At 34.9% G+C, this 21,723-nt stretch overlaps 1 protein-coding gene and 1 long non-coding RNA gene across 4 annotated transcripts in view; one reads left to right on the top strand and one right to left on the bottom strand.

Annotated features, from left to right (window-relative positions):
* The window catches only part of LOC144304757 (uncharacterized), a 74,155-nt gene extending 63,186 nt beyond the window's left edge, over positions 1 to 10,969 (top strand). The window contains exons 2-4 of one of the 2 annotated variants that reach the window (XR_013371720.1): positions 1,014 to 1,105; positions 5,497 to 5,638; positions 10,757 to 10,969. This is a non-coding gene — a long non-coding RNA (uncharacterized LOC144304757). Of the gene's footprint in view, positions 1 to 1,013; positions 1,106 to 5,496; positions 5,639 to 6,689; positions 7,270 to 10,756 lie in introns of those variants that run through there. The other variant, XR_013371719.1, reaches the window with a different exon arrangement.
* The window catches only part of KCNH7 (potassium voltage-gated channel subfamily H member 7), a 480,585-nt gene that overhangs the window by 259,578 nt on the left and 199,284 nt on the right, over positions 1 to 21,723 (bottom strand). The gene's annotated exons all lie outside the window — the stretch shown is intronic.

Below are 21,723 nucleotides of genomic sequence, written 5' to 3'. Positions count from 1 at the left end.
GAAAGATTTACATTGTACATTTTCTTGTTAAAGGATCTGCTATATTGGACAAAAATAAACTAATCTGACTCCAGAGCTGTTTTTTTTATATGTGGCCTATTAATTAACTGTGGGCAAACACTGAAAAACGCTGATTAAAATTCTTCTTACCCTGGTTTAGTGTGGAGGTTAAGAACATGGACTCCAGAGCAAGACTACTTAGTTTCAAAACCTAGATTTATGAATCAGTCATAGGACCTTGAGCAAATTACACAATCTCTGTATCTCAGTTTCCTATAAAATAGAGATAATACTACCTGTGAGGTTGTAATAAATGTTAAATGATCTAACATTTATAAAATTACTTGAACAGTGAATGCACCTAGATTAAACTCTGTTCGTTAATATCATTTACTTTTGACCCAACAATTTGGAGAGTCTTTGAGAGGCAGGATAACACATAGATTAGAAGTGATGACTGTAGGATCACAGAAATCAGGATTTGAATCCTTAACCCATATTAAGTTTTCCCTATTTGAAAAATGCCTATAAATGCATAGTATAAAACTTGGCTTATTATTTGCTACTGTGCAATTCCCTTTTACTTACACACTCTTACCTCTGAATTTCCAGGAGCGTGTTTGAATTCTGATATTCCAAAATTAATTAGAGAAGTCCTTATTTATTTTAGCCATATTATCTGTGATTTTATGGATTGTTATCACATACATCTTCCCAGAATGAGGAACTGTAATCATTTTCAATAAAACCTTATACGACAACCTTGCCAACTCCATTATCAGTTTCTAAAGCTTCTTTCCTAACCTCTGTAATCCCACTGTGAGTTGTATAATGATTCCTTCACTCCATTGTACCAAAGTGAGTTTCAGAGAGTTTTAAGCAGTATGGTGATTAAAAATGTAACTCTTCAATGTAACTCCCTGGGTTCAAACCCTGACTCTGTTACTTGCTAATCTATGACCTTGGGAAATTTACTTCACCCCTTGTGATATCTATTTTCTCCTCTATGACAGAAGTAAAGAAAGAGTTCCTGCCTCTTAGAGTTGTTGTGAAGATTAAATGGGTAAATGCAGGCAAAGCACTTTTGAACTTTACCTGGCGCCTGGTAAGTATTCAACAAAGGTTGCCCACTATTATTTTCTCACCTTCCGCAAGTAGGAGTCAACAAGGAGTGAGACAACTCATGGAAATTGAGCCTTAGATGTACAGCTGTTTTAGGCAGAAACAAAGCACAGGCAGAAAGAGCCCCTTTTAAAGAAAAAGATGCTTTCTAGATATTACATGATTAAAAACAATAGAACTGGGTAACCAGAAAAAAGGTAATATGAGTATTCACCAACCACTGTCCCCCCACCCCCGCAACACACAGGGTTTTTTGTTTAGCTTTCTAGTATTCTGGTATGGATTAAGATAATAAGTGGAAAGCGCTGAAAGATCTGAGATTACATTGGGTAGTTTACATTGGAACGAGGAAAAGATCTAACAAAAGGCAAGAATTTATTAGGAAAGGTAGGAGTAGGAGCTGAAATAAAAAGGCATAAACTGATGGTGTGTGAAGTGAGAAGAGAGTCTTTGCTCACTTGGAGGAAAGAGGTTTCTGAAATTCTTGCTGTGGAATCTTAGCACATATCTGAAACTTGAAAAAACAAAGTTCTTTTTGATCAAGTGGAGTTCATTTGAATGTGATCCTGCCATAGAGCCGGACTATGGGGCAGTCTAGTTATATCCTAGTTAAATTTTGTGTGTAGCTGTGGAATGGAGTACAATGGATATGAGGGAATTTTATTTATATCAATACGTGGTTGTTTAACACAATTTCCGGTAAAAATATATTATCCATATAGCGTGCACTTCACTTACACTCTCATATGCAAAATGTCAATTGTGGGAATGACTAAACTAAAATGTCAGCAAACACAAGCCTTACCTTATTAATTAATGTAATAAATATTTAGAGACAAAGAGCACCTACAGAAAGCATTGACATATTTGAATGAAGGCCCTATATGAACACTTAGTTTTATAGCCTTTGTAATGCATGTCCAATGTCTCATAAAATAATTATTAATATTAATTATAAAACAGATGTTAAAGATGAAAGATTTTGTTATTTGGTAGAAAAGAAGAGTAGTTAACATAAAGAGAGAAAACTGGAATTCTGAACATCAAGAAGTAGACTAATACGTTTGTTGTGATTAAAGAGCCAAAATTTCTCTTACCTAAAGAAATAAATGATCGACATGTATGATATATGGTAATCTAAATACAGTTTGATGAGTAATGGATGCTGTGATGTAACAAATTCAGTCATAATATCTGAGCTGAAATTAATTTACTGATTTTTCTGAATTGTAGGTTGGCAGCATCGTCATTAGGAATAGGTGCTATCTATCACTGCATGGACAAGTTCATTCCATACCCATTATGGGTCATTATTAAAGATTCATGTAATTACAGAATTTTTTAAAAATGAGAATTACTAATTTAGCCTTTAGCAATGCCTTATAGCAATGCCAGTTGTAGACATGAAGATAAGTTAATTGAAAAGTCAATTATCAATACAGAAAATACAGGAGAAATAGCGAGCAGAAATTCAGTTTTTATGCTACATTATTTTTTCAAAACCTGAGCAGTGACCTGCTTGTTTTACTCTATGTGGTACCGATGAAAGAAAATAATTTTTAAAATATATTGCCATTGAGTACCTACATTGTGGCAACTTGAAAGACCATGGTCATAGAATGCACTCAAATAAAAATATTTGTTGAGTTAGTGAGTGAATTCCCTCGTAGTCCTGAAAGAGGCTTCTCAGTCATATGTATTGTTTGACATCTATGGGGAAATTAAAGTCTATTCTCTCACATTTTGCCAGAGACAGTCAGCCTGGGGAACTTGATCTTTCTGGCATCTGAGAATATTGAGAGTGCACTGCAATCTAGATTTGCTCAGGGCTTTGGGTTCAGGTAACTGCAGTTACTGGAGGCAGTCCATGATTGGTGACTGATTTGTCCTTCTGTCTCTATATGGTAACTTGTGTCATAGGGTGAGATGGTGAATGAAATAGCATGTGTAACCCAGGTAAACATTACTTATCAATGTCATAGTTTAATAATGAAAAATATAAGATTCAGGCATAGTGAAACTAAATTAACATGTATACAGTATTTAAAAAACTGCATTCCTAAATATTCATCCCAACAAAAAAATGAGATAACAAAAATGTTATTTTGTTTATGAGTAATAAATACTTAGATAATACATAGTGTATATAAATTAATTTAAATTCATGGCTATATATTTTTTAATGAAGTCAAAACTGAAAGATATGAGACTACCAGGGATTTTTAGATTTCATTGTTTATTAAATTATAATGCCTTTGACTTGGAATTATAAAGGACTTCGTGGTGGCTCAGCGCTGGCCCAAACTTTGGGGAAATCTGGCCATGATGTCACTGCATTGATTGCTAGGATACGTGTGATTAACTGAGTGATTGACATGAACAATACTTAAATTTTTCTAGTGAGAAAAATTATTGAGAGCAGGAACTATATACTTTTCTCTTTCTTTTGTCTTACTTTTGCATAATAGTGACTTGCACCTAATATTCAGAAATAGATATTCAGAGGCAAAAGAATAACTGATTTACTGACTATAAAATTTAGGACAGTCACATATTATATGTATGTCATCTTTGCAGTTTCTATTGAAAGCATCAAATTGCATAAAAACAAAGAATGATGAATTAGTTTTTATAAATTCAAGATGCAAATGTGTACACACACATTCCTCTATGCTTCCAACATTTAGATGATAGATGAGAAAGAGAGAAAAAGAGAATCTCTTCATGAGAACATTGGCATTAAGGAGAAAATACATTTATTTTCTTTTAATTGGTGCTTGCATTATAACATAAAGGTTTTCCAAGAAATGTGGTACTGGAGAAAGAAAAGGACATTTTCCTCCTTTTCTTTTTCTTTTTTTCCTTTTTAGAGAGAGAGAGAGGAGGGGGTAGGTTGCAGGGAGAGGGAGAGGGAGAGAATCTTAAGCAGGCTCCATACCCAGTGTATGAGCCGGACTTGGGGTTCGATCTCACAGGCCTGACTGAGATCACGACCTGAGCCAAAATTAGGAGGCTGACGCTTAACCAACTGAGCCACCCAGGTGTGCTGGTTCCTCTGTTTTTGAAACATTCCCAACAGGAATCACATGGAAAAGAAAAAATAGGTCACTGATGCTATGGAAAGTAGATCGTTCATCCTTCCCTATTCTAGGCAGAGATGTAATATTAGCCATCAGTAGAGAGAGGGTCTTCAAGCCAGAGTTTTTGTGATTCTCTAGTTTCTGGTGCCTTATTTCATCCTTTCCACATGCCTTCCTTCCACTGTGTGAGATGAGGAACACTCATTCCTCTTTCCTTACAAGAAATCTTTATTCTCAGAGAGACTTGCTCACAACAGTCTGTAGGTATTTCTGAACGCGGAACCAGTATGCATTTTGGACCTCAGGTTCAATGAACAGCAGAACACATAAGGTCATCGTCTCTCTTGGGGTGTGGGAGAAGGTCAGGAGCCAAATGGCATTACAACATGAGAAGCTGAAATAAAGTAAAAGCCAATAAATGCAAGCCCCTCCCTGCCTATACCCCCACCACGCATGAGTTTCCTATAAAGCCAGGGACTGAATGGTGTACGGTGAGGTGGTGGGAATATAAATATCCCCCATGGGCCTACAGAGGATAGTTGGGCCATGACTAACTTCCCCATCTCACCCATGGACCGCTGAATATGGAAAATACCCTCATGCAAGAGTTCCGGTGACTGTTCCTGAGTGGTTATTCTTTCAAGAGATCACTGACACAAGAAAGTATGTTTGAGATGCTTCAGTAGAGCAAAGAGAGTTATGTAACAGAGCCAGCAGCAGAGACTGGACCGGGTAAGACACCAGCAGAGAAATAACCAACTTGCAATTTCTGTGGGCTCATTTGTCAGTGGATTACACTTCCGCCCCACTCTCTCTGCTGTGAGAAGATTAACATAGGGCCTGGTGGGGTTTAGAAAGTGGCATGAGCCAGGAGGAAGAGCAATGCAAGCTTAGAGCCAGTGCGTGGTGTGCTGGAGCTACCATGATTCTTTCAAGCTGTCAACCCCTGATTATGCACAGCTTTTCCCAACACAGCATTCAGTGACATTGTGTTGGTAGCTTGAAAGTGGCCATAGTGGAAATATTTTCAGAAATCAGAAAGCTACAGAAACCAGAAAATGTTATATGTAAAAGGTTTTATTTTTCACAGAGCTAGTTATTAAACATTTACCAGCACACTACTGTTTAGAGTGAATTCTTAAATGACAGGGCATTGAATTATAAATAATAATAGAGATAAGAATACTAGAATCTGAGTTTACCCAAGAAAGATTAAATTATAACCTGGAAGAATTTTGGATTGGACCATTTGTACTGACTGAGATAACATAAGGTGTTATTTTGGATTCCAAAGGCAGAAAGCACCCAGTTGATGACAACATCCAAGGTTGGTCATGGGGTGAATTACCAAAGTGGAATGGATCTGAAGGTCAACATAATTGAGGCAATCAAGGAACTATAAGGTTCAGCACCTGGAAAAGTCATTCAAAACAATGGTAAGAATTCAGATATGTGTAAAACTGAGTTAAGTTTTCCAGACAGAAAATCTGAAGTCCCTATAGGGAACCATCTGTAAATGGACAAGTAGTAACCAGAGGATGTGTGGATCTAGAATTTGAGAGACATAAAGATTCAAGATAAAGTTTTCTGGGATTTAGGGATGCCTGGGTGGCTCTGTAGTTGAGTGCTCTGTGGTTGAGTGTCTGATCCCTCAGGTTGTGATCCCTGGAGTCCTGGGAATGAGGCTCCCCATAGAGGCCTGCTTCTCCCTCTGCCTTTGTCTCTGCCTCTCTCTGTGAGTCCCTCATGAATAAATGGATAAAATCTTAAAAAAAAAAAAAAAGAAAGAAAATTCTGGGATTTACATTCATTGCTACGATGGGTGATGGCATAAACCTAGACAAGATTACTCAGAAAAGATATGTAATTAAGAGAAGGAAAGAAGTGTGCTCAAGACAGCACCTGCAGGAACATCTATAACTACGAGATGGAAAGAGTATGAGAAATCAAGATAGAACATTAAAAAGAGACATGAAAAAACAAAGATGCCACAAAATAATTTAAAAAATACAATGTCATAGCCAAAGGTGAAGACTTTGGCTTTAGCAATTAGACGTTGTTGTTGTTTTCCCCAGAATATACAGCTGTTTCAGGCAATGGAATGAGAAGATTAGATAATAAAAACACTGAATGCAGATACTTTAAAAATATATATATATATATATAATGGGTATTGTCAAAATAAATGAAATGATTAAACACAGATTGGAAATATTGGTGTAGTAATAGATTCTAGGCAGGTTTAAAGGTTGGGTGAGCCAGGGATAACAGCCCCCATGGGAAAATGATCTTTAAAAACTGAAGACTGAAGTCTCCCATCAGGGGAGGAGCTGGGTGAGAGTCTCAAATTTCTTGAAGGGAGAAGGTACAGAGTTAGGTGAGAAACCTGCAAGCATTTCTGCCAACCTAATTTCGCAGATGGGATTCCTGCTAACTGGGATACTCCTGGCACGGCTTCTGTGATTCTGAAGACCCCTGTCTCCACAGGACCTAGAGTTATCCCCATCCATATCACACCCAGAGTGAAAGACCGCTGCCAACTGATGCCAATGGCTGTTGGACCACGCCGACTGAGGTGTCATGGCTGGGCCTCAAGAGCACTGGATTGGCAGCTGAGTAGGCCTGTCCTGATATTTCACTTATCTCCGACAAGTGCATTTTAGCCAATTGAATTTTGTGGGCTGCCACTTAAATGTGTTCTGACGGGGTTTTATTCCATTTTCCTCTGGTGCAGATCAATAGTAGGTGGGAAGCTTGCCCATTTCCCCACCTCAGGTGATGCTACGTTACTAGCTCTGTGCGCTACATTTTTTTTTTCTCTGCATGTTGAAGGAACTTGCATTTTTTTTCTGTGTCTCTGTGTATCTTTCCATCAAACCACATCTCCCTGTGATAATTGTATGTGATGGAAGTCAAAAAATGATGTACTCCTTTTAGAAGCTAGACTAACAAAAGTCGAATAAATAAATAAATAAATAAATAAATAAATAAATAAATAAATAAATGACTTCTCATAACAAATTGGGGAAAATTTGATTTGAACTGTTACTTATCATTGGATAAATTTAATATCTAACTCCTAAGAGTGAAGCTGGAATAAATTTATAAAATATTATTTTTTAATTTTAACTTAACAAGATTTTTTTTTTGGATGTTGAATTCTCTACAATAAAATGTGCAAAGGAAAAAAGAGCTTATATTTATCTATTTATTATATATTGATTTTGGACTGGGGTGACTGCATCAACCCTTTATTTTTATTTATTTGTTTATTTAAAGATTTTCTTTATTATTTTTGAGTGTGGATACTGGGAGAGGGTGAAAGGTCAGAGGGTAAGGGAGATTCCACGCTGAGCACAGAGCCTGACAAGGGGCTTGATCCCTACAACTCTGAAGTCATGATGTGAGCCAAAACCCAGGTTGGACACTCAACAGACTGAGCCACTCAGGCACCTCAAAAGTAGCTTATTTTTAAAATCACAGAATAACATGTGTTCATTCCAATGTCATACACATTTGTAAATATAGCTATAAAATCCATAAAGGTATCTGAAGCATTAGAAAAAAGGAAGGAACTAAATCACCAAAAAAAAACCCTAAATCACAATGAATCACAGAAAGAATAAAATTAATAGTCCACCGGCAGGAAAAGAAAATGACATCACAGAAAATAAGAAAACTAACAGGTTTTAAAAAGAATGTAAATGTATCATAATTCATTTTATGAAATGTAAAATGGAAGGAATTGTGTTTCAAAATGTTAATTAAAATAAAACAACAGGATGCTCCTTTAAATGCTCTTTTTTTAATAAAAATATCAAGCATGATTTTCATCTCTATTTTCCACCACCTGCTCCACCCATTTTTCAGGCATTTATTTTCCAGGCAAAAATTATAATGTCCCTTTCTCTGACTGAACGGCCCCAGCATGGGGAGTGGTTTTGAAAGGAGCTGGGGATATCCCTAACCCCGGTAAAGATCATCTATTAGAAACAAACAAACATTGGTGGTACAGTTGGATTAAGCCTCTAATTCTTGGTTTCAGCTCAGGTAGTGATCTCAGGGTCCTGAGATCAATGCCCCCTTTGGGCTCCACGCTCAGCTCAGCATGGACTCTGCTTAAAGATTCTTTCTTATTCTCCCTCTGCCCCTCTCCCCTCAAATAAATAAATAAATCTTTAAAAATGAAACATAACAAACAAAATAATACTTAATGGTTAAATATTATAAACCTTCCTTTTAATAAACACTTGGGACAAAACTATTAATATCATACCTGGAAGATTTCATTCATTCAAAGAAAAGGAAAGATAAGTAAATGAAGGTATAAATATTGGAGAGGAGAGGAAAAAGCTTTTAATATTTGCAGATGATAAGATTAACTGAGAGGAAAACACATATGACTTAGGTGAAATAAGTGGTAGTAACACAATTATTCAGCAAGATAGTAAGTTCACCAAACTCAATAGCTTTTATATAAAGCAGGAATATCCAATTAGAAAATTTAATGGGAAAGGAATATAATCTGTAATAGCAGCAACAACAAAATAAAATATTTGAGAATAAACTGAAAAAGGAATGTGTGATGAAAATATGAAGAAAACTACAAATTTATTGAGTATGTGGTGCTAAAAAAAAGTTTACGAATTAGAGAAATATATTCAATCCCAGGCTTTAAAGACTCAGTTTCTCAGGATGTCACTTTTCCTCAAATTACTCATAAATTTAAAACAACTCCAATAAAAATGTCAACATTACATTTAGAGAACTTGATTAGTTATTCTAAAATTCATAAAAAAGAACTCAGAATAGTAATTTTCAATAAGGAATATTATCCTAAAAGAGGTCAAAAATAGGGAAAAAAATCTATAGTAATTGAAACAGGGAGGTTGTCTGAGGAGTAAATAGGTCAGTGGAAGAGAACAGAGTTCAGAAAAAGACCTATGAATAAATATGAACATAGCTTTAATAAATGACATTTAAAACTTTTTAGAAAGGATTAATTATTTAATAAAGAGTGTTGAGATAATCATCTAATCATTTAAAATGAAATAAAATTACGGTACCTGGGTGGCTCAGGTCATGATCTCAGAGTCCTGGGATCTTTTTATTTTTCAAAGAATCCAAAAAAACTTGCACAAACCTTTGATTTTAAAAAGGATTATGCTTTTCTACAATGTTGATTCTTCTCATCCAGGAATAAGATATGCCTTTACATTAATTAATTCAATTTTTCTTTATACATGACAATTTGTATGAATTTGATACTTCTCTTCCCATAGATCCCTAGATTATTTGTTTACCTGTGTTTGTGTGATGCAGTTGTGTGTGAGATAAATATTACTATAGTTAATGGGATGTTTTCTTTTATCTTATCTTGTATTTGTTGCTCTTGCTGGTTGCTGTATAACTACCTTGTTTTCTGTTAGCAGTAGAAGTGAAGACTATTTTTATGTCCTTCAAATTCAGTAATCATTCTAAGCACTAAATATCAGGTTCTAAGAGCATGAAGACATAAGTAAGAAGGAGTCTCTTCCTCAGAAATGTGCAGAGCCTGGTAGAAGGGCCTGTAATCCTTCTATGAAGGGACTAGGATTAATGACATATTGATATGGGACAGAAAAATTATCTGTACTTATATGGAATAAATGGAAATTTTTTGGAAATCACTCTAAAAGGCTAGCAGCTACACTAATCCTTCAAAACCCTCACAATACTTAACACATTATTTTGTAACTACTATTTACTCTCTCTTATGTGTCAGTCATTGCAATAAAGACTAAGAATTTTGACATTAATCCTCTCAACAACCTACCAGATGGGTATAACAATTCCCGTCTCACTGATGAGGAAACAACAGGTCTACGTGCTTAGTGTTTGTTCTATTATGCTCTATTATAGACACAGAGTCAATAATTATGAGATGGATAAGTGATGTTTGGTCATTGTAAGTCAACAAGGAAGACTGGTCATTTTTAATTAATCTGAAATATGAGACATTGAGAGAGGAGACAGATGGTAGTCAAAGAGTATTAAAATAGCAAATTACAAAACCAACACCTTCTATTCTCTTTACTTTTTGCAAAATGTAGCACCACACTGCCCAACATGTGGCTAACTTAATTTTACATTTAAATGATTTAAAATTAAGTAAAATTAGTTATGCAGTTCCTCAGTTCCACTAGCGACATTTCAAGTGCTTAGTAACAGTTACCAAATTGGGCAGTGCCAAATATTTCCACCATAGAAATCTTTGTTGAACAGTGTTGACTAAGCACATCCAATTCAGAAATCGTATTCTGAAGTTGTTCTATAATTTCATTTCCTCAGTGAATATTTAACATGCAGTATGTACACGACATCAGCTAGGCACTGGTTTACAAAAACCAGTAAGACATGGTCTCTTTCCTTAAGTTTCTCAAAATCCAGTGGGAAACAAAAGTAATAAAATTGCCATTTTTGGGAATAATGGTGAAAAATAACAATAACAATAATAATAATAATAATAATAGGTCTGTAAGAGACTACTTTTTGTGATCTCTTTCCCTGCACAGATGTATAATTGTTCCCTATATCAGATTGATCTGAGATGCTCTGAATTATCCATTGCCCTAGGATTTCACAAGGTTAGTCCTGACTTTTGACCTTAAAGTTTTGTAAATCTTAGTGCTGATTTTATACCCACCTACACAGGTCCCGAAACGCTACCTGGGCAGCATACATCTGAATCATAATTTCTCCTCGTTCTTCTTAGACAATAACTTTGTAGAGACTGATCTATTTACATCTTCTTTGTCTTTGTTACCTAATTAAAAATAGAAAACCTCAACCCGGAATTCTCCCTTGTTCATTTTGTATGAAATAACCACTGATAAAATAATCAGCAAAGTAGTCTGATTCTTTACTATTAGGTATTTGAAGGGTTTTTTTTTTTTTAAGATTTTATTTATTTAGTCATGAGAGACACAGAGAAAAGAGGCAGAGACATAGGCAAAGGGAGAAGCAGGCTCCCTATGGGGAGCCTGATGTGGGACTTGATCCCAGTACCCTGGGATCACACCCTAAATTGAAGGAAAACATCCCAGGACCCCAAGATCATGCCCTGAACTGAAGGCAGATGCTTAATCACTGAACCACTCAGGCAGCCCAGGTATTTGAAGTTTTATCACTTATGAGAAACTGCTGGAGAACTCTGTTTTTTTTTCACCATATAAGACAAAGTTTGACTTCCCTTTCAGTTTTCATTCACATGCCAGAGGATTTTGGGGGAACATCTTGCTGCCAGAAAAAAACTATCAAATATGCACTTTATGTGGCTCTCTCTTTACCCACAAGTTAGTAAGAGTAATTTTCTTCTTCACTTTAAAAATATACAACAAAACTCACTTTACTTTTTCTGGAAGAGCCATGTCTATTTCATTAGAGCTTCCCTTTTGTATCTGCTTTGATTTCGGCTATTTTAGAATTCATGCTTAAAATGTGTCCTTTCCAAAGTGATGTTTAGTTGTATTTATTTAGCACATTTTCCTATTTGGCAGCAAGAACATTTTATCAGGTGGCATTATTTCATGGATATAGCCTAAAATTAACACTATCAAATGAGGGATAAATCAAAATCTTAGCCAAAGATGGAAACACAGAAGATTAAATGTCTCTAAAACATTGATCTTCCTTTGAGGAAAGATTTGTCACTGAATGTTGTCCAGCTTTTACCTGAATCATTATGTCTGTTTGTAGGACATTCATTGCAGATGCTGCCAAGTGCTGTCAACCAAAGAGCCAATGTCATGTTGATTGCTGTTTCCTGCTGGTTGTTGGACCCTCATTGTGTTTCCTAGTCCATGTAAAATCAGCCTTGGCTGGTTTTGCACATTCTCTTTTTCTCACTGTCTCAATAAATTTTTCTGTTTTGTTTCCAGGACTGGATGACATAGGGGTCCAGTACTTTAATGACAAAGAAACAAATTAACATGAAAATTCTGTGACATGATATAGTCATCACATATTACATATGTCACATCACAGAGTGAATTTTTTAATACACTGACTATAGTCAGATGCTTTTTAGGTATTTTTTATGTAAATGAAAGCAATATATTCCATTGACATGAAGGGGATCAAATAATCCCATTAGATTAGTCTACAAATTCCTTGAGGACAAGAAACAAAGCTGCTCGTTCTATTTTCCTCCAAAGGCTCTAGTCTTGTACTGTACCTAGCAAAGCCTACCAGATACATGCTGCTGAGTAACAGAGCATGTCTTTGTCATTTGCAATTTAACTCTCAGCCACTACCTTTCCCCAAGCTATTCCTCTACCTAATCTAGGGCCACCTAGCTGTCCTCCACCTCTTCTTCATCCATTCTTCTTAATTATAGAATCTTGTAGAAGGGGTCTTTCTTTAGGGGATTCATTAGGGCCTCAATCAGAAAGAGTCAGCATTGGAACATTTTTTATTTTCGACAATCCTCTATCACTTTGCCTATATCAAAATGCACTTCCTCTGTGCCTTCTGGTTTGGTGTCTTGACACTTGACAGTGTCATTCTCCATGTGAATGGTCAGGTCATTCTTAAATTTTTATCTGGAGGCTTCCCACATTTATGGCCTTTCTCTTCACCACTTAATCCTTCCTTTATGTGATCTGGTCCTGTTGTCTCCTTGGGCAGGGCCTATGGAGCTTACAGCTTGCTAGGTAAGCATCAGCTTTGTGAACTATCCTTTAGGTTCCAGAAGAAACATATCAGATAGTTCTAAGTGACCAAACATTTAAACTTTATTCTTTAATCCATTTGAGTAGTTATAAAGCTGATGTGTCTCCATCTGATTCTGGAGCAGAAGAATGGCTGTAGTTGATTGACCCCTGTAGACCCGAATATTAATATGATTAGTTTGCATGTAAGTTAATGAAAAGTTCTAGTCTGTCATCTCTCTTAGTGCTCACATTTGCCTTATGTTTTGATAGTTCCAAGTGAGAAACAACGTTTTAATTCCAAATGGGTACGGTGATGGAGTACTCAATGGTGGGCCTGTGGGACAGCATTTTGTAACAGAATGAATCTTCAAATTTTATCATTCAAAGGGAACCATACACCAGTTTTAGGTATGATACTTGAGGATAAGGTTCTTGGCTACTTTATTTTTGTTTTTGAGGTAGTAGTTCTATCTGGAGGCAGACTGAACATTTCTAGGTCCACCTTGAAAGACGAGGGGTTAGGCTTAGCAGTGCTGCTGGTCAATGGAAAAACCTCACAGGGGCCTAAACAGTGACTGGTGCATATAAATTTAGATTCTGGTACCCCTAGAAAGGATTTATGTTCAATCATCAGTTGAATTTTTTCAACTAATTTTTAGTCCGTTTTTCAAATGCTCATTTGAATGTCAAATGAGGTCATCTTATATACCTTGCTTTTTGGGGTACTTCAAACAATATAGTAGTGACTGGAGCATAGAGCAAAATCAGTTTTTCCATTTTGAATCAGAAGAACAATTTTTCTAGCACATTCACGGAACCTTATTGGTAGACAAGGTACCATATCATTAACTCTGAGGAGTTGCTGAAATAGTTATAAATAAAGGCATGATTTTAAAAGTAAGCAGAATTTAAGATGAAAGAATAAAGCCAAGGAAGAGTTATTAAACATATTTGGTGACTATCAGCAATGTGTTCTAGAAAAGTGGAGTTATTCCCAAAGAATGTGCAGTCTTTGCATGTAAACATTAACTCTCTGGCTGGTCACCCAATTGGTATTTAGACATATAAATTACTATATTATTGAAAGGGTGTCAGACCAAGTGCCGTTCTAAATTTAAAGCAGCCAATCAAAGAAAGGGTCCTGGAGAGAGTGAGTTTAGGCAAAGGTTAAAGAGGGGATAGGAATTTACTGGTAACCCATAAGCTATTTTTAGCATACTCATACATATACATCCAGTATCCATCTAAATCAGGTTTTCTCGATGTTGGCACAATAACATTTTGGGCCAGATAACTATCTGTTATGGGGGGCTGTCCTATGAATTGTAGAAATTCAGCAACATTCTTGGCCTCAACCTGCTAGATACCAATAGAACCTCCTATTCCAGTGAAGCAAAATGTCCCCAGACATTGTTAAATGTCCCTTGTGGTGGGGATAAGATCATTCCCCGCGACCCCATTGAGTACCATGGATCTAATGACATTTTATAGGAAAGTCTTTCATTTGATACTCATGGTCTTATAGTAACAGTGATAATAGCCAAAATTCAAATTCTTACCATGTGCTAAGTATTTCACCAGTATCCTTTCAGTCAGTTCTCACAAGTTTGTGAGATAGTAGGGTACATATAGTATCAAGTTTTTAAAATATTGAATTTAAATTTATGGAATGAATGAATGCATTGTGTACCATTTTGCAGATAAATAAACCGAGGCTTAGAAGAATTATGAAACTTGCCCAAGGTAACACTAGTAGGAAGGGATAGAGCATGGAAACACACCTAATTTTGACTACCTCAAAGTCCATGCATGCAAGCACTATATTACAAGATTTTCCAATACAGCTTTTACTTTATCTGTAATAAAAACAAACAAACAAAAATAACTGACATGAAAGTTAACCATATGCTGAGATTAAAATATCAGAGAGTCTGAAAGGCTGAATATTTTCTCTCTAAGATCAGGCAAAAGGCAAAAATGTCCACTCACAGAGCTGTTATTTAATATACTGCTAAAATTCTAGCCAGTGCAATAAGGCAACATAAGTAAATAAAAAGCATCCAGATTGGAAAGAAAAATAAATAAATAAAACTGTCCTGATTAGTAGATCACATGATTGCCTACATAGAAAAGCCCAAAAAAATCTACCAAAAAAAACCTCCTAAACTAATAAGTGTGTTCAATAAGGTCAACAGGATACAAGATAAACATACAAAACTCAATTCTATTTTTACAAATTAACAATGAGCCAAAATTAAAACAATGTCATTTCTAATCAACAAGTATGTTTTTTATTTAGTATTTCATTATAAATAAATAAACACTTAAAAGTAATTCTAACAACTATGTACAGAACGTGTATGGGAAAGCCACACAATGCTAATAAAATAAACAAAAGAAGATTTATAACTATAACTACAATATGTATTTTTATAAATATTTATACAAATTTATAAAAATTTATAAATAAATAAAGACCTATTTGTTCGTGAGTTGAAAGAGTCAACAATAAAGATTTCAATTCTCTCCAAATTGGTATGCAGGTTTAAAATACATCTTATCAAAATACCAGCAAGCTTTTTAAGAGAAGATATAGAGCAGGTTATTAAAAACTTTATATGGACAAGCAAAGGAAATAGAATAGAACAATTTTGAAAAAAATTAAGTGAGAAACATCAGTATAGACTGATGATTTCAATATAGTTCTGAAGACTGTGTGGTATTAGTAGAGCATAGATGTATAAATCAATGGAATAGAACATGGAACCCAGAAATAGACCCATACAAAAATACAAAGGTGCAGAAGCAATTCAGCTGAAGAAAAGATGACATTTTAAACAGTAGCAAGAACAACAAAAAGGAATCTCAACCTAAATCTCAAAACTTATATAAAAAATTAATTAAGATGTATCATAGGGTTAAATGTAAAGTGTAAATCAACAAAAATTTTAGAAAAAAACACAGAAGAAAAAAAAAAGAAAAAACACAGAAGAAAATCTTTAAGATCTAGACTAGGGGGGGCACCTGAAACACTCCATGGTTGAATATCTGCTTATGGCTCAGGTCATGACTCCGGGGGTCCTGAGATTGAGTCCTGCATTGGGCTTCCCGCAGGGAGCCTGTTTCTCCCTCTGCCTATGTCTCTGCCTCTCCCTCTCTCTGTGTCTCTCATGAATAAATAAATAAAATATTAAAAAAAAAAGATCTAGACTAAGGAAAGAATTCTTAGACCTAACACAAAAATCACAGTCCATAAAAGAAAAAAATGATAATTTGGGCTTCATCAGAATTAACAACTTTTATAAAATGACAAGTCACAGAATGGAGAGAATATCTGCAAATCACATATCCAAAAAAGGACTAGTACCTACTATCTATAAAGAACATTCAAAACTCAACAATAAAAGAAACAACTCAATTAGAAAATAGACAAAAGGCATGAAAATTTGTTTCACTAAAGATGATGTACAGATATCAAATAATCACCTGAAAAGATGTTCAGTTTTGTTGACCATTAAGAAAATGCAAGTTAAAACCACACTGAAATACTACTGTACATTTAACAATTAGGCAAAATAAAAAATATTGACAAAATCAAATGCTAGTGAGGATTTAGAGAAACTGGTTCACTCGTACATTGCTTGTTGAGAATGTAAATGGGAGAGCCACTCTGCAAAGCAATTTGACAGTTTCTTAAAAAAATAAACTTGTAATTACCATGTGATAAAGCAGTTGCATTCCTGGGAATTTATCCCAAAAAAAGTGAAGACTTCTCTTTATATAAAACTTGTGTTTATATAAAGCTTGTATATGAATGTTTACAGCAGCTTTATTCATAACAACCAAATCCCAGAAATAACACAGAACCTTTCAACAGATGAATGGTTAAACAAAACTGTGGTACATCTATACCATGGAATAATACTCAGCAATAAAATGAACTAATGATACACACAAAAACCTGCATGAATACCCAGGGAATTATGCTGATGAAAAAAAAAGCTTATACCAAAAGGTTATATACTGTATTATTCCATTTATATAACGTTGTGGAAATGACAAAATTGTAGAAATGGAGAGCAGATCAGTGGTTGCTAGGGATTAGGGAAGGTGTTGGTAGAAGGAGGAAGAGTAACAGTGATCACTAAGGGATTTTGGTTGTGATAGAAATGTTTTCTATCTTGACTATATCAACGACAATATCCTGGTTGCTATCTGTAGTATAGTTTTTCAAGATGTTACCACTGTAGAAAGGTATATAGACTTTCTCTATAATATTTCTCATAACTGTATTTCTTACAATTAGAGTAAAAAACCAAAAACAATAAAAGAAAACTATGATTAAAAAATACCACATAGAGAAAAATATCAAAAAGTCTGGGACATTTGGATAAGTTTAATAATTGACAAGTCTTAACCATATTTTTTAACCACTTCAGTTTCAATGAAGCCCATGCAGTCATTTTCTTTCATTTGCCATTAAGATAAAGGACAATAATGTGGCCATGAAGAGTCTATCTTTCAAATGGAACTAAAGACTCCTAAACTCAGTAAATTTTACTAGGTAGGTATAAATTATGGGAGATTTGGCCTTGATTAAATTCTGTCTTAAGCCCCTGCTCACTCTTACTACAACAAATCTGTTCAGTTTTTCTGAATGCTCCACAGTGATGGTGCCTGTATAGATTCTTAAAAACACTCATTTGTATGCAGAACTCAGTGCATATAGTAATCATAGCAGCAAATACATATCGACTAGCCTCTATATGTAAGGCAACGTGCTAGAACACAGTACCTTTTATATTACCATCTTGTCTTTTAATTTTTACACTGTTTAATTTTCATTTGCACATACTTTTTAAAAAATTAAACAAATGGATAGCAAGGCCCTTAAGGTGAGTTCTTGTCTCTGAATCTTGTATGTGTATCATTATGACTCTATTATAATGTCTTATGCGCAGGAGAAATACAGCATGTTTTTCAAAATATGTGATTAATTATGAGATTCTCAACTTAGCTATTTACAATGCTTTCTCAGGAAAGGTACAGAATATATTGTGGGTTCTTGAAGGTGTGTTGTCACTAATATTTGACTAATTCAGGAAAGATCATATCTGCTGCCAAAATGCTTCTTTCACTTGTATCACATTTTGCTGCCTCCTGGAAACAAGAGAGTACTGGACAGCAGAAATACCTGCATGCATCTGCTGGAAGCCACAGATTAGCCTTGGGGCTGCAGTAACACTTGCTTAACTTAAAATCCACATCAGCATGTGGCTGTTTTCTTGCTGTTCTAGAATGGAGGGTAGAGAAAGGGAGCTGATAACCAGAAGTTTACTTAGCAGTAGGTAGCCAGAAAAGCACTAAGTAATAATGTACCAGAGATTTCAGAATATGTTTATTGTTACGTTGAAACAATTAAAAGAGGAAAAGCTTAGCGGTCAAATTATGAGCATTTGGGGAAGTATAAGAAGAAAGAATGCTTATGGTTTGAGAATTTTAAAAATACTTTATGGAGAGAAAATAGAAATATTTATGCAATTAAAACTTGAAACCATATACAGCTCAAGCTATTACTGAGAGGAACCCCTGAGTTAATGGGATTTCTTCCTTTGAAATATTTTAATGACTCTAAGAACTGCCTTCCCAGTGTTTTTATGGTGAATTTTGTCAAATAATGCTAAACCAGCTTAGTTTCTAACCTTATTTTATCAATCAGGGAAGCCAGCTGTCTCAGAGCATCCCTAATTGATGATTGTTCAAACTATTGATTTTGCTTTAGACACCACTCTCAGCAATTTATCAGAACCTATTTGCAAAAAGTCTCCCAGAGTATGCTGCTTCACTCTAATTACATAGTAAATAGAGGCATAAATTTCAGAGAAACTATATGTAAAATTTTATAGCTGAAATGAAATTGCATTTACATTACAGAAAACAAAGAATGCGTTTAATTATTTAAAGAAAATGCTTAACAAAGCAGATTGATATACTATTCAATGAGATTTGTCTGCACCTGTAAAAATAATGGTTCTGACTCAGAGGATTAGTGGGATTTTACAACAGAAAGTTCAAACTTGTTCTTCAGCAGACCCGTTGTGTGGTTCCTGTTTATGAGCTTGGAGTCACCAACATACTACTCTTTTTCTACTTGCTACCTCTTGCTCTGCATCTTCCCAACGCCCCCATCATCTGCCTACGGTTTAAGGAAGTCTTTCTGGGTAACTACAGGAAAAATAGGCTTGAGAAAAATGCATGAATCTGTGCTATTAACAATGGCTCCTTAAGCATCACCAGTCTTTAACTCTGGAAGGAAATCTTAGCAAGCAAAAAGTCATTTGTATGAGAGGAAATTGCTGTTGGTGCATCCTTTTATTATGTCAAGGTATTTTTTTAAATAAAGTTGTTCACATAAATAAAACAGTAGCAACTAATGATTCCAAAACAATATCCCATAATTTTATATGTTGGATATAACTTTTTTTATATCAGCCAGAAACTTCCCTTGGCTTCTATGACACTATTATCTATGATTTTTTTTCTCAAGAAATGGTGAGTTAAGCCATCCTGTCCAGAGTATACCAGTGATTGAAATTTGACCAATATTAGAGTTTATCCAAAGAGCAAATGTAAGGTTTTAGTCATTAATATCTCTACAATTAAAAATAATACTTATTTTCATAATTAGTTACATTTAAGCAAAGTTATAAATCAAAATAAGTATTTTTTTTTACTTTTATGTTGTATATCTAGGAGGAAGGAATCACTTTGCTTTTGTTTTTCTAAATAAACTGACAAAATTGCTTTCCTATTCTTTAATTATTTTAATTTTTCTTCTCTGAAAAACTTTGAACATCCTTACAACAAACTCAGACTACACTCAATAGATTGCTTTATTAAAGATCAAACACAGCTAAATGTAGAGACTATTTGATGGAGGTTTCTTGATCTTAGAAAATAACAATCTTATAAATATAACTTGGGTCTTTCCCTCTTTCTTTCTTTCTCTCTCTATATACACACATATATATTTAATTTTTAAAAATCATTACCAGTTTGATTCATATTTAATTTGTAGCACTTCACAATTAGTAAAACTATTCTACTCCGTTTTAGCAAAACTATATCCTATGTTTGAGAAGATTCATTTTTTTGTTTTCTGTTTTAAGAATCCTTATGGTATTCTTGTGCATTGTTTCTATTCAATTGAGGTATTTACTGAAGCATTTTTATAATCTGTAATTTTTTATTACTTTTTAAAATGCTACCATTCAACTGGGAAGCAACTCTGTGGCTAAGCTCATTTGTAATTTTAATGAGCATATACTGTATATTACCATCTCTATGACTATTAAAAAAGGACATTGCTCTTTTTAGGTATGTAGAATATTAGAAAAAAATGCATCTAGATTTTCTGAGGCGATAGCCATGCAAATTCCTCACCTACTATCCTGGAGTCTTGTTAAAGACGCTAAGTCAATTTGTAAGTTTTCATTATGCTTTGGGGATTGGAAGAATGTGCAACAGTATTCTGTTACTTCAAGCTCTCTGTTCTCGCTCCCACAGGAGATCACTCAGAGCTTCTGGTAACATCCAGAAAGTATACTTTCCTGGGAAATCTTCCATATTGATGCTCCTTGAGACTATTTAAACTCTGTGTATGACACATCTCTCAACTTCCATAAATTATCTCTTTTTCTTAGGTTGATAAGCCAATGGCAGTTATTTGTCCATCTCATCCTAGAAAGACATAAATGAGTGGTTTCTAAACACCATGAATACTTCAGGTTTTTTTTTTTTTTTTTTTTTTTACTCCAGGGGTTTAAGAAAAAGATATACAGTCGGTGTGATCAAAATGGACAAAGACTAGTTTTGTCAAGGCAATGTGTAGAGCAAAACATGCATCAATAAATACAGAGGGCCTTCAAATGTGGCTTCCCAGAGTCAAGCAAGAGGTTGTTGGTCCCAAGTAAAAAAGGCAGAAAACCTCAGTTTTTGTGTCCACCTGAGGGCACATGGGGTCATGTGAAGTAGTTAAGTAGCTCCTGGCACAACCTGTTAAGAGAACTACCATTCTCTTTGTTCCAGTCTCCTGCACTCTGGCCTGTGTGTGTGTCTATTTGAATGTGTCCTGGAGGGATAGTACATGTAACACATATAGTAAAGCATAGTGGCTCTTATAATATACAAGGCTTCCATAATATGTTTGATTATTTTCTTTTTAAACCTATGAGGGGTCATTACTAAATTTGTGTTGCCACAACTTATAAACTCTTCATATTAATATTCTTTCTCACAGTTTATAGTACATAAGACTATGAGCTCCTAATGGACAAGAACTAAGTTATATGTATTATCATATCCTTAGTTAGCCTGCCATGGGCATTAACCAAACAAGTAATGAATCAATAATGTTCATAAGGAACTGTAAATTACCGAGGTCACAATATAGGATCTGGAGTCAAACTCCAGACAGCGAACTATTGGCCCATATCGTGTTCAATAAATGCAACTAATAAGTTACTAACTATAGATACACAGTGTTTGCCACTAAAGTAACTAAACTTTAACCCATTGTGCTAAGCACCCCCACAATCTAGTCTCCCATATATTTCCAGCTGTATCTCTCACTAGTTTCTTTTATGTCTGTTCACATTAAAAAAATATAGAATTCTAGTGCTTTTGCTTATGGTTTTCTCAGTCCAGAACATTCTTTCCCCATAATTCATGTCTTAAAATCTATCATACTGTATATCAGGTCAACAAACTGGCCTGTAGCCAAATCTGGCCCTTCACTCATTTTCTGTCCAGGCCACAACTTGGATATT

This window comes from Canis aureus, chromosome 34, assembly GCF_053574225.1.
Source record: "Canis aureus isolate CA01 chromosome 34, VMU_Caureus_v.1.0, whole genome shotgun sequence".
Lineage (NCBI taxonomy): Eukaryota > Metazoa > Chordata > Mammalia > Carnivora > Canidae > Canis > Canis aureus.
Note: the sequence above shows the minus strand (reverse complement) of the source record. Positions and strands in the feature narration are given on the sequence as shown.